Below are 13,522 nucleotides of genomic sequence, written 5' to 3'. Positions count from 1 at the left end.
AAGTAACAACAACATATCTGACAAGAGTATTCAACAGAACCAAGTACAAGTCATGGAGAACAAAAATAGAAATGAAGTACGACAAAAATAGAGTCATGAAGATTACTAGAGAAGCTTCAATATCTCATAGAAGGAGTTAGCAAAGGAACACGATAATGGCAGGTACTTTTCAGTTGCGAATTATACAGACCAGACAACTATGACTCTCATCTCAAAGTATATGGGAGCGAGTGGTATGGATCAAAAAAACAACAGTAAAGCGAATGAATTTATCGATCTTGGAGATGCAAATAATGATACAAAAGTATCAGACATTGTCATAATCGACCAAAACACGGAAAGGGGGACATCTCCCTCAAGCCTAAGCCCTATGGAGGCATGATTTCCTGTCTTATCATAGGATTCTAAACTATATACTTTTTTAAGTTTATCCATGAATTTTATAGTTTAGAATTATAGAGAAACTACTACTAAAGGGTTCCCTATTGCGTTTAAAGATATGACGCACAGATATAATGTTAATTTTTGTGTTTTATTAGAAATTCATGTGTCAGGTAAAAAAGTAGAAAATATTATTAGAATGTTGGGTTTTGATTCATGGTGCATTAGCGAGGTTGTAGGTTTCGCTAGAGGCATCTAGTGCTTATGAAATAAGAACAACTGGAATGTGAAACCTATAGTTATCTAAGACCAATTCATTCACATGAAAATTAGGGATTCTTCTAACAATTTATGGTGGTTCACGGCTGTTTATGGAAGTCTAAATCTTGCAAAAAGAAAAAGGTTATAGAGTCAACTTGAGGAGCTGGCAGTTTGTATACATGAACCATAGTGCATAGATGGAGACTTTAATTCGATCCTTGACATGGGCCATATGTCGGTTTAGAAATTTCTCAAAAAGAATCTCGTTGCAAGTATAGTTCCAAACCAACAAATGACCCCGTATCAGAGTTTAATTTGTTTGTCACGAATGCAAACTAATAAAAATTGAGAGTATTAGATCTTGGGTCGTCTCTCAAAATGAATTTCAGCGAGGTGTGTGTATTATCGGTTATGAGAATAAATGACAAGAAAGTAAAGCTAACAACTAGAGTGATATAAATGCTAAAAGACACCCCTGGCAAGGATTGAGAGTCAAGGCTTCCTATCCAAGTCATTGACCACAAACATGGCAACTACCTAGAGTTAATCCTATTTTGTCACATTGGGAGAAAGTCAAATAGGCATAGTCAGTCTTAATCCATAGGTCTTACTCGTTAATGAAAACAAGATTAATTAAAATCTTTAAATTATCAATCAATTCGGACATTAACGACTCAAGCTCACCTAAATCCTCAATTTCAAGCCAAGAGTGCTAACATTCTACTCTAAAACTACACCAAGTATTTTGTCAAACACTTGGTGTGCATAAAAGAAAAGTATAGTAAATTGCAATAATAATAAAATCTAAAGCTACCAAATGCGAGAAAACAATAACAATAACTCAAACAAGCATAAAAAAATATAAAACATCAAATTACATTAAAAAGAAATAAAATCAACAAGAGAGTTCATAAATTAAAATTAACCAAAATTAGATAAACTAACAAGCAATACTAGAAAAATTCAGACAATGAAAACAAGGAAATATAAGCAAATCTATCCTAAAATAATAATTGAAACCTAAATTAGGAGAAAAACTAAACTTAAAATCCTAAATTTTAGAGAGAAAAGAGAGCTTCTCTCTCTAGAATTTTATCTTAAAACATGGCCTAAAACTATATTAATGGCTCCCCTATGATCCTTCTAGAGAATAGTTTCAAATACTTCAGAAATGAGTTGGATTGGGTCCAAGAAAGCCTTGAAATCGCAATCCATGTGTTCACTTAAGTAAATCACGTGCCACCAATCATGCGTACGCATCTACCATGCGTACGCGCAACTTGAGATTTATGCGTATGCATAAGGCATGCGTATGCATGGCCATGAGGAACTCCAATCTCCATTTCTTCATGGATTCTCCACTTTTGCATGCTTTTTTTCCACTTCTTCAAGCCATCTTTGCCTTCTAAGTCTAAAATCACTCAACAAACATATCAAGATATCGAATAGAATTGAAGTGAATTAAATTTGATAATTTTTAAGCATAAAAAGCAAGTTTTTCATCACTAAGTACAATTAGGAGAAATTCACAAAACGATGTTATTTCAGTGAATAAATGCAAGATAAGTTGATAAAATCCACTCATTTCAACCTAAAATTTATCATAAAATAGTGGTTTATCAATTCTCTCTCTCAATGATATGGATGGAAGTTTCCAACTCTCTCAAGACCATGATAAGTTTAATTCGTGCATTAACATGTGTGGAGTTAACGATTTGGGTTTTATGGAACCACCATTTACTTGGCAAAGAGGGAACACTAAACGAAGACTTGACCGCTACTTATGTAATATGGATTTCACAAACTATTTTCCTAATGCTGGAGTTAAACACCTACCTAAATTGAAGTTGGATCATCTTTCTATCATTTTCGATCTTCAATTGACAAATTTAGCCAAGAAGAAAAGACATTTCAGGCTCCTTGCTCCTTGCCTATTGCACAAGGATTATGGTAACCTCATAAAGAACAACTGGTTTAAAGAAGGAGATCTTCTCAGCACTGCTTCTTTCATTGAGAAAGCCAAAATTTAGAATAAGGATGTTTTTGGTCACATTTTAAGGAAAAAGAATCGCATAATAATTCACGTGAAAGGAATAAATCGCAGGATCACTTTTTGTTTTAACCCATTTTTAGAGAAATTACAAAAGGACTTTTGGAAGAAGTATGATTAGATACTTTCACCAAAAAACCAATGGACGGAGAGGAAGAAATAAAGCTATGGCTCTTAAAGATAATGATGACGATTGGATTGATAACCCTACCATTCTAAAAAAATGGGTGTATCTTTTTTAAAAAAGTTATATACTTTTGATGATAATTATTCTCCTTTTTCGATTATAGGTTCTTTCTCAAAATTTTCAGAGCATGATAAATACAGAATTAGAATAAGACCTACAATCGATGAAGTCAGAAATGCGGTCTTTAGTATGGGAGGGTGGAAAGTTCTGGGAAAAGATGGCCTACCAGCTAAGTTCTTTCAATTTTTTTGGGATACCATTAAAAAATCTCTTTTTGTTTGGGTTTAGAAAATTTTTAAGGATCCTGAACACATTAAGGACGTTAATCAAACTTTAATCTCTATAATTCCTAAATTTCAAGCTCTTGAAAATTTTGCTAATTTTATACCTATTAGCCTTTGTAATGTTTATTATAAAATTATTACAAAGGTTATTGCTGAAAGATTAAAGCATCATATGCCTACTCTTATTGCCAACAATCAAGCTAGCTTTGTTCCAAGTAGAGTGAGTCCTGACAATATTCTTATTGCCCAAAAGGTTATTCATACGATGAGAAATAAGTGAATTGGAATAGGCCTCACGACTATCAAGATAGATTTGGGAAGGCATATGACAGATTGAATTGGAACTCTGTAATCGACACCCTCAAAGACTACAACATTTTAGATAATGTGATCAAGATCATTTTCTACTACGTGACGACCCCTGTGATGAATCTTCTCTGGAATGGCTCGCCATCGGAGAAGTTCAATCCCACGAGAGGAATTAGATAGGAGATCTCCTTTTTCCTTACCTTTTTTGTTTTATGTATTGAAAAGACTGTTACATCTCATTTTTCCCTTGTTAATAGTAAAAAATGAAAGCTTAGTACCCTATCTAAAGGAGGACCTCAGTTATCTCATCTTTATTTTGCATATAATCTGGTGTTATTTGGCCAAACTAGTAGAGAGCAAGCGCAAATTATCAAAAAATCCTTGAGGATTTTCTATGGAAGCTCAGGTCAAAGAGTAAATTTTCAGAAATCGTGTGTTTTCTTTTTGAATAATGTCAACATCTCAGTCAAGCAGGATCTCATCTCTCACTTAGGTATTAACCTCATAAATAACTTGAAAAAATATCTAGGTGTGCCGCTCATTCATGAAAGATGTACGAAGCAGCATTTTCAGATTATTCTAGACAAAATGCACAACAAGCTCAACTCATGAAATATGAAGACTCTATCCCAAGTATGTGATGCAGACCATGAAAGTCTCTAAAGCATTTGCAACCAAGTTGATAAGATTTATAGGAATTTTCTTTGGGGTTCTAATACAGAAAGGAACAAAATCCACCTCCTAAATTGGGATGCTGTGTGCAAACCAAAAAAATAGAGACGAGTTGGGTTTGAGAATAGCACAAGAATCAAATACTATATACCTCATAAAGTTTGCTTGAGGTCTAGTTACAATGGAGGATACTCTTTGGGTCAAGATTATGAAATCAAAGTATAGTTGCAGGAAAGGTACTATTTCTAAAGTTCATCTGATGTCTAAGTGTTCAAATGTTTAGAAAGACAGTTAAAATTTGGAGCCAATTCAAAACAAACATCATTTGGAGAATAGAAAATGGTGAATCCATCAAATTCTGGGATGATCATTGTATCCTGGGCATTAAAATTCTAAGACCGTTTGCTACAAGAAGCCTTGAAGAAAACATTTCGATAGATAAAGTTAGCGAATTTTCATATCAGAATGGAAACTGGATTTGAGAGATTTTAAATCAGGCTATTCCATAAGACATTATGGATATTATCAAAACAATGAAGGCCCCTCACAAAGACTTCGGTTCTGATGCTAGCTTGGCTACCTGAATCTAATGGAGACTTTCCCATGAAATCAACATATAAGGAATTTTTTGTCAATGATGAGCTACTAGAAAACTATTTAAACGATATATGAAAGTTGAAGCTACTGCAGGTTAAACAATTTTACTTTGCTTATCATGTACGAGACTCTACTAACAAATTCTATAAGAAAAAAAGGACTTACCAATGATGACAGTTGCCCTGGTTAGGAAGAGACACTACTCCATATGCTTTACGATTGTCCCTTTATCCATAGCACTTGGAATAGTAGTGTCGACATCACTCTACAACCAGATTTTTTCAACCAAAATTAAACCTCCTAACCTGATTGTATAGGAACATGTGTCTGAGTGTTCAAACGCAAAGTGGAACCTCGTGGCCCATCTTTTTTTGTCACAATCTGCAATGTAGCATAGAAAAGCAAAAAGGAGTTGATTTTTAATCAAGATAGAACAACTAGTTGATTTTTAACCAAAAAAACAAAAATTATTTTTAATAATTTCATAAAAATGTACCTCAAATCTCTTTTAGTTATAAGTGTGAAATACAAAAATATTAAAAAATTTGGTATTTTATATAAATGTAGGACCGATCTACAAATATACAATACGATAGAAATAAATTACAAATATTTTTTTAATTCAAAATATATTATTAGAAGAAGCCGAATTACAAATAAATCTATTTTAAAATTTGAAAAACATAATTTAAGGATACCAATGTTAGAAACAAGAGAGAGATCTGAGAAAAGTGTTTTGTGTATTATTCAAGTTGATTCCAAAGTACAATGTACAAGAGGTATATATAGGTGCCAGAAGAATCAAAGTAACAAAAGCATAGAATCCTACAATTAATATACAGATATGCTATATAAATATAAACGATACTAAATGATCTAAAATGATTCTAATGATTCTCTAACATCCCCCCTCAAACTCAAGTGGGAGCTAAGGATACCATCTTGAGTTTGGATAACAAAGTCCGGAAACGAGTCGGGTGATGAGCTTTTGTGAAGATATCAGCGGTCTGATCCAGTGTTCCAACAGCAATGAGACGAATAGCATCAATAAGGATACATTGTCGAACAAAATGACAATCAATGTCAATGTGTTTGGTGCGTTCATGAAAGACATCATTATGGGCAACTTGAATAGCACTGCGGTTATCACAAAAAATATCAGTAGGGGACGACTGAGGAGCACCCAAATCTTCGAGAAGCCAACGAATCGAGATAACTTCAGCAGTGGTGTCAGCGAGGGCACGATACTCAGCCTCTATGCTTGATCAAGCAGTGAACGTTTGCTTCTTAACACGCCAAGAGATAAGAGCATCTCCAAGAAACAAACAGTAACCAGTAGTAGAACGACGATCAGTGGGATCACCAGCCCAATCAGCATTTGAGTATGCCTGAAGGGACAAAGAGGAATGGGCAGAAAAATAAAGGCCATGAAATAGAGTTCCTTTGATGTAGCGAAGAATGCGAAGAACTGTCGCATAGTGAGTAGTACGAGGGACTGACAAGAACTGGCTAAGTACATGAACTGGATAGGCAATGTCTGGTCGGGTGACAGTTAAGTAGACGAGTCCTCCAACTAGCTGTCGATAGAGAGTAGGATTATCCAAAATAGTGCCATCCATAGGAGTAAATCGAACATTAGGCTCAAGAGGAGTAGACTCAATGCGACTATCTGTAATTCCGGCTCGAGCAAGAAGATCTGAAGCATATTTAGCTTGAGAGAGATAGATGCCATCATCGGTGGATATGACTTCTAGACCAAGAAAATAGCTGAGAGAACCAAGATCTTTCATCTCAAAAGTACGCTGAAGGGACGCCTTGAGATCAGGGATACCATCAGCATCATCTCCAGTAATGATCATGTCATCAACATACAGAAGTAGAAGAACAACTCCACGTTCACTTTTACGAATAAAGAGAGCATTCTCATGAGGACTGCAAGTGAAACCAAGACTGCATATGGTGGTGCTGAACTTGTCAAACCATTCACGAGGAGCTTGCTTAAGCCCATAGAGTGCCTTGCGAAGGAGACAAACTTTTCCAGAAGGACAAGAATAACCTGGAGGGGGTTTTATATAGACCTTCTGTTTCAAATCTCCATTAAGAAATGCATTCTTCACATCCATCTGACTGAGAGACCATTTTCTGACCGCAGCAATGGCAAGAAGAGCTCGAACAGATGTGAGACGAGCAACAGGAGCAAAAGTCTCTTCATAGTTAATACCATACTCTTACATACAACCATGAGCAACCAATCGTGCCTTATAATGGTCAATAGAACCATCAGAGCGAGTTTTAATCTTGTATACCCATCTGCTTCCCACAACTTCTTGATTAGAAGGAGAATCAACCAAGTCTCAAGTGTGTGCTTTTTCAAGTGCCTGTATTTCTTCCTACATTGCTTGTTGCCAATTTGGATTTGTGGAGGCTTCTCTGAATGACTTAGGTTCATGTTGATGAAGAATAGTAGAAAAGCAATGATAATCAAGAAGATAAGGAGGCAGATTTCTCACCCGGGAACAGCGAGTGGAAGTAGGAGGCATGACGGTAGGAGTAGGAGCGTCGTCTGGTCCGGAATCATCGGGAGATGGAGAAGGCGGAAGAACAGGAGGCTGTGGAGGGTGACCTGTAGAATCATCACTAGGAAAATGATCAATATTGGGGTTAGTGAAAAAAGGCAACTAAGTAGGAGGAATAGACTCAAAGGAGGAGAACCGAGAAAACATGTGATGCTCCCAGAAGACAACATGACGAGATATATAAATACGTTTAGAGAGAGGATCCCAACAACGATAACCCTTGTGTTCAGTGCCATAACCAAGAAAACAACACATACGAGTCCGATGTTCAAGTTTACTATGTTCATGAGGCTGAAGAAGAACAAAACAGACAACCAAAAACTCGAAGAGAACTATAATCTGAAAAGGTACGATAAAGACGCTCAAAGGGAGTAACATTACCAAGAACAGAATAAGGGAGTCTATTGATAATATGAACAGCAGTAAGAATAGCTTCACCCCAAGTACGCTCAGGACATGAAGAAGAAAGAAGCATTGCATGAACAAAGTCAAGAATGTGACGGTGTTTGCGTTCAGCTCGGTCATTTTGTTGAGACGTACCAGGGCAAGAAAACTCAGACAAGGTACCCTATTCTGCAAGAAAGGTTAAGAGTTTGGAATCACGGTTTTCCATAGCATTATCACGGCGAAAAACCTTAATGACCTTGGAAAACTAAGTTTTAATCATAGTGGCAAAGTTGATATAAATCTGAGGTAACTCATGGCAATTGGTCATCAAATAAACCCAAGTAAAGCGTGAATAATCATCAATGAAAACAACAAAGTATTGAGCTCCTCCCATAGAAGTGGTGGGAGCGGGACCCCAAACATCAGAGTGAATGAGATCAAAGGGAGAGCAAGCAAGAGAGAAATTATTGTGAAAAGATAAAGCAGGTTGTTTGGCAGTTTGACAAGAAATGCAATCAAAAGATTCATTAGCAACCTGACCTAAAACACCTTGAGACACAAGAGGACGCAATTTTCCTAAGGAGCTGTGGGCAAGACGTTGATGCCATAAGTGAAGGGTAGGTATTGAAGAAGCAGCACAGAGATTTTGTACAGGAGGAATATGGAGATTCTCGACTTCAAACAACCTTCCAACCTTACATCCAGTCTCGATGACTTGTCCCGTTCGACGATCCTGTACACGACAGCCAGAGATAGAAAAAGTGACATCAAAATCCAAATCAACAAGTTGACCAACAGAAATAAGATTAAAGTTTAAGTTGGGAATAAAATAAGTATCAGAAAGATGAAGAGTCGACTGGGAGATAGAACCCTTGTGTGTTGCGTGCAAGAGGAAACCATTAGCAGTATTGACAGAAGGGCCATTTGTAGTGGTCGACAAAGACGAGAAGAGATTACGCAATGGAGACATGTGATTAAAGCATCTCGAGTCAAAATACCATTTAGAATTACCTGGAGGAGTCGAAAGAGCAGCAGGTGTATTACCAGAAAGGGAGATAAGATGTTGAAGAAGAGACGTAATATCAGATAGAGAGACAGGAGATGAGTTGAGAGGGGCAGAGGTGGTAGATTCAGGAGTAGCATCAACAACAGAAGCAGGCGCAGGACGTGGTGGCGAGTAGGACATGTAGTAATCAAATTTCCTGAGAGCTTGCAATAATGGCAGAACAGTTGTGAATAATGGTAGCTAATATGACCTTTCTGGTGGCATGTGCGACATTCAACAGAGGGACAGACGGTGAAAAAGTACCCAAAACGTTTACAATTTTGACAGAATTTATCATTTCTGTGTGTGGTAGCAAAAACAGCTGACTTTTCCATAATAGCAGATACAAAGATCACAGAGAGGAGAGAAAAACTGTAACTTGGGAGCCAAAAACGAGAAAATAGAGGGCAAAATCGAAAAGAGCTCATCAAAAAACCTTAGGGAGGGTCCCACTAGTGCCACATCAGCTGCCACATCGGATGACACGTCAGCTGCCACGTCAGCAAGAGGGAACACATGGCGCTACGGGATTGGAGGAGCAGGACACGTCAGGGCTGACGGGGCGGGGTGCCACGCGGGTAGAGGAACGGATCGGGTCGGCACGCGGGTCAATCTCGGGTCGAGAAAGCAACGCTGTGACATGTGGCAGAAGCGGAGCCGTTGATCTGGGGCGCTGATCCAACGGCGCTGGAGGCGTCTAGAAGGAGAACTGCTGAACGCGGACAGGCAACTTTGAGCGACGCGTCTGGCGGCTTCCGGCGATGATTCCGGTGGCGTTGGAAAGCCTGCAACGAGAAGAAGACGAGGGTGGCGGCGGTGACGAACCAAAGCATCGGGAAGGAGCCGAAAACGGAGGACAAAGTACTGCCGGTGAAACAAGATAAAAGAGCTAGAAACCAATTGTTTCTGAAAAAAAAAAAAAAACAACCTAAACTCTTGATACCATGTTAGAAACAAGAGAGAATCTGAGAAAAGTGTTTTGTGTATTATTCAGGTTGATTCCAAAGTACATTGTAAAAGAAGTATATATAAGTGCTAGAAGAATCAAAGTAATAAAATCATAGAATTCTATAATTAATATACAGATATGCTATATAAATTATAAACGATACTAACTGATCTAAAATGATTCTAATGATTCTCTAACAACCAAATTGTACCAAATTCACATCATGATATTTTACTCTTGTAATTTCATTTTCCTGTGATTCAATAATATAGAGCCCATATTTTAATTAATTTCCGACTTATTCTATACAACAAGAAAATTTGATTTTGTGGTGTTCTTATAGTTTTTTTTATTTATTTTATTCTATTTAATTTCAATTCTGATTCATTTTATAATATATATAACTAGATATTATTATATAATTAGTCTAATTATATGATTTATATCTTCTTGGATACTTAGATATTAAATTATTATTTAAAAGATTTATATAGAGAATGCATGAATATAAAACAGAATTAAAGATAATGTATCAAAATTAATTAATATAAAATACAACATACGTAATGCTGTTTTTTTTTTCCCTTCCCTTGCTGATTCATGGCATGCCATATGTTTTTTCACGTACCATAGAGAGATTGTCCCAGAAAATATGAGATCGTTCAAAAATCCTCTTTAAGAAGTGGGACACCTCAAACATTATTAAATTAGTAGCTGCAACTTGCAATTAGCCAACTATTTTTGCTTTCCGTTCTAATTATATATTATGCTTAGTCAAAAGACGTGTATGGAAGTTTATTAGGTCCATTTATATACGTAACGTAAAATTTAATTTTGATATACAGTAATTTTTTATAGGTATATTTAATTATATATAATATTATATGGTTAAAAATAATTATTTTTTATACAAATCGTATAAATAATCATATAAAAATAGATGTAATTAGATAATTATATAAAATATTTTATATTTTAATTGCATCAAAATCAACCCTATGTAATGTATTGGACTGAGAACGTCAATTATTTTTACGTAGAAAAAACTAAAATTGGAGGGAAGAAGAAGTGAAAAACTATGGCCATTATCACCAACTAGCGGCTCAACATGTCACCTGCATTTTTATTATTTGTAAGAGATTAATTTTTATATTTTTATTTTTAAAATTATAAATTTAATAAAATAATTTAAAATTTAAAATAAATACTATTTAAAAATAAATATAAAAATTTTTAAGTTATTTAAATTTTAAAACATATAAAATTTACAAATTTAAATTAAATAAAATATTAAAAAAATTTTATTATATTATTATTATCTGTAACAAAATAATGATAAACATTTATAAAATAATTATTTATAAATATTATATAAGTTTATTTATTTATTTTTTTAAGGATTGAGACTCGAATTCAAAATTTCTAGATTAGAATGGGAAATTATGTCATTTGAACTTTGAAGCAAAGATAAAATATTATATTCAAAGCATTCTTTATCTTCATGAATAATTCTAAATTGACCGATTCAATTTATTAAATTATCTTTAATTTTATTATTTTTTTCAAATTATTAATTTATACTTTTATTATATTTTTTCATTGTATCACACAATATTATTTCTCTTATTATTATTCTATACATATATCTGTTATTGTCTCAGCGCAACTATTATATTCCCTTGTTCTCCCTTTTTTTTCTTCTCCTCCTACCTTTTCTTCACCCGATTGTAATTAATTATCACCAAATACAATTATCACAATTTTCAATCCGATCTATTACTTTGACTATAACCATCCATTATATTAACTTTTATGAGTTGTTAAGTGTTATTAAAGAATTTATTTTTGTCTCTTTTAAATATCTCGATGTATAAAAATAATAGTTTTTTATTGACGTGCATGATAAGTAATTTTATTGTTTTATTAATAAAAAATTTAAGATATAAAGCATTAAAAAATTTTGTTCAAATTATCAAAATTTAATGTTAGTAATCCTAAAAACTAATATTAAAATATATTAATTTTAATTAATATAATAAAAATAGTATATTATTGTAAGTTTTTAACTAATAATTATAAATTTAAGTTACAATTTAATATGATACCTTAAAACAGATGGTTGTCATTACTTTTCATATTTGACTGCTATTATATAAGTTTTACGTTTGCTCTATTGTGCACATTAATTAAACTATACTTTATTATTTTATTTTATATGTTTTGAAATAATGCGATCGTACTATAAGGATGACATTAATTTTTATAACTAATGCGAATCTTTTTACTATTTTATTTGTCATTTAATTACTATTCATAAAAAAAATTACTTAAAGCAAAATACTATATAAAGAAAGATAGAAAACTTTTGAATTTATCATTTAAGTTTGTTTTTTAATTCTCACTTGATATTACTCAAATTTAATAGGTGGATGGTAATGATTCTTTTTATTAGTTAAAAAATTTTAACACCCTCTTTGTCTCTCTTTTGCTTTCTCAATTTTATTAAAATATCACATCTTTTCATTTTATCTTAAAAGTTTCATGTTTTCTTTTATATTAAAGCATTACGGTTTATTATATTATTATATATTATTTTTGTACCACAAAACAAAAGATGAAATTTTATATCTTTTTTTTATTATTTTATTTTATTTTGGCTATTTAAATTAGTATGTATATGATCAACATATTTTTTTATTAGTTATGCAATATTTTTACAATATTTTTTTTAGTTCCAATTAATATGCATTTAAAAAATTATCTTTAAATCCTAATCCATGTAATTCAAAGATCATTGCATTTATATTTTCTAAAATTTAAAAAAAATAAAAAAATTTTGTATTATTATAATTAGTTGAATGGAGAAATAATAATGATCGCATTATAATTTTAATTAATAAAATAAAATAATTTATCAATTTATATTAAATTATTAATTTTAGTTACACTTAAAAGTGAATAATACTTTAAAATTAACTAAAAAAAATTTTAAAAATCTTACGTGAATCAACATATATATAAAATATTATGTGAAGATAAGTATAAACATCAGGATAGTCAATAAGTAATTACGAAAGAATAAAAAAGAATAAAAAATACTTGTAAATTCTAAGAGTTGAAATAGTAAAAAAAATGAGAAAGAAAAAGTTAGATATTTATTGGGTTATTCCTCTTGATTCTTGAATAGGATAGAATTGAAAAAATGTAAAGACAGAATTAGAACATAATTTGAATACTAAATTGATAATTTTGGAAGAGAATTCTCGAATAAATAAATAAATAATATTAAAAATAATTAAATAAAAAATTAAAGAGATGAAATATTAGACTTAATTACTCATTTAAAAAATTTAAATTATATTTTCACAGTTTTTAATTATTATTTATGCAAGAAAAAAAAAGACATATTAAAAAAAATAAAATTTTGATTGAAATTACAACTTAATCCTTGATATTAGATTTTTTTACTACAATTCTTTCTCTCCTTCTCCTCGCTATATTTTTATTTTCAAACATTAGTGCTATAATTCTAGCTACCACAAAAATCAACTACATATAAAAATTTTTAAAAATATAATAACAATACTTTAGAATAAATAAATAAATAAATCATATTTGATTAAAAATAAACTAAACAAAAATTACAAATTAAAATAGAATTAATAAAATTCTAAACTAAGATTTAAAACAAAACTAAAAAATGACTAATTTGTGGCAAATAATAGAATCAATAATCATGTAAAATAAAATGTGACCTAACAAAATGAAAGATGTTATGAATAAAAAATATTAACTAATTAATATTATACGGAACACTTTTAACT

General features: G+C 32.4%; 1 long non-coding RNA gene across 1 annotated transcript; it reads right to left on the bottom strand.

The window, feature by feature from the left end:
• Nucleotides 1-1,500: 1,500 nt before the first annotated feature.
• Nucleotides 1,501-5,082, bottom strand: LOC140182514 (uncharacterized). The gene is made up of 2 exons (XR_011878250.1): nt 4,907-5,082; nt 1,501-2,053 (listed from the first exon to the last, which is right to left on the bottom strand). It is a non-coding gene; the product is annotated as an uncharacterized lncRNA (long non-coding RNA).
• Nucleotides 5,083-13,522: the final 8,440 nt, after the last annotated feature.

This window comes from Arachis hypogaea, chromosome 20 (assembly GCF_003086295.3).
Source record: "Arachis hypogaea cultivar Tifrunner chromosome 20, arahy.Tifrunner.gnm2.J5K5, whole genome shotgun sequence".
In the NCBI taxonomy this organism is placed as follows: Eukaryota; Viridiplantae; Streptophyta; class Magnoliopsida; order Fabales; family Fabaceae; genus Arachis; species Arachis hypogaea.
Note: the sequence above shows the minus strand (reverse complement) of the source record. Positions and strands in the feature narration are given on the sequence as shown.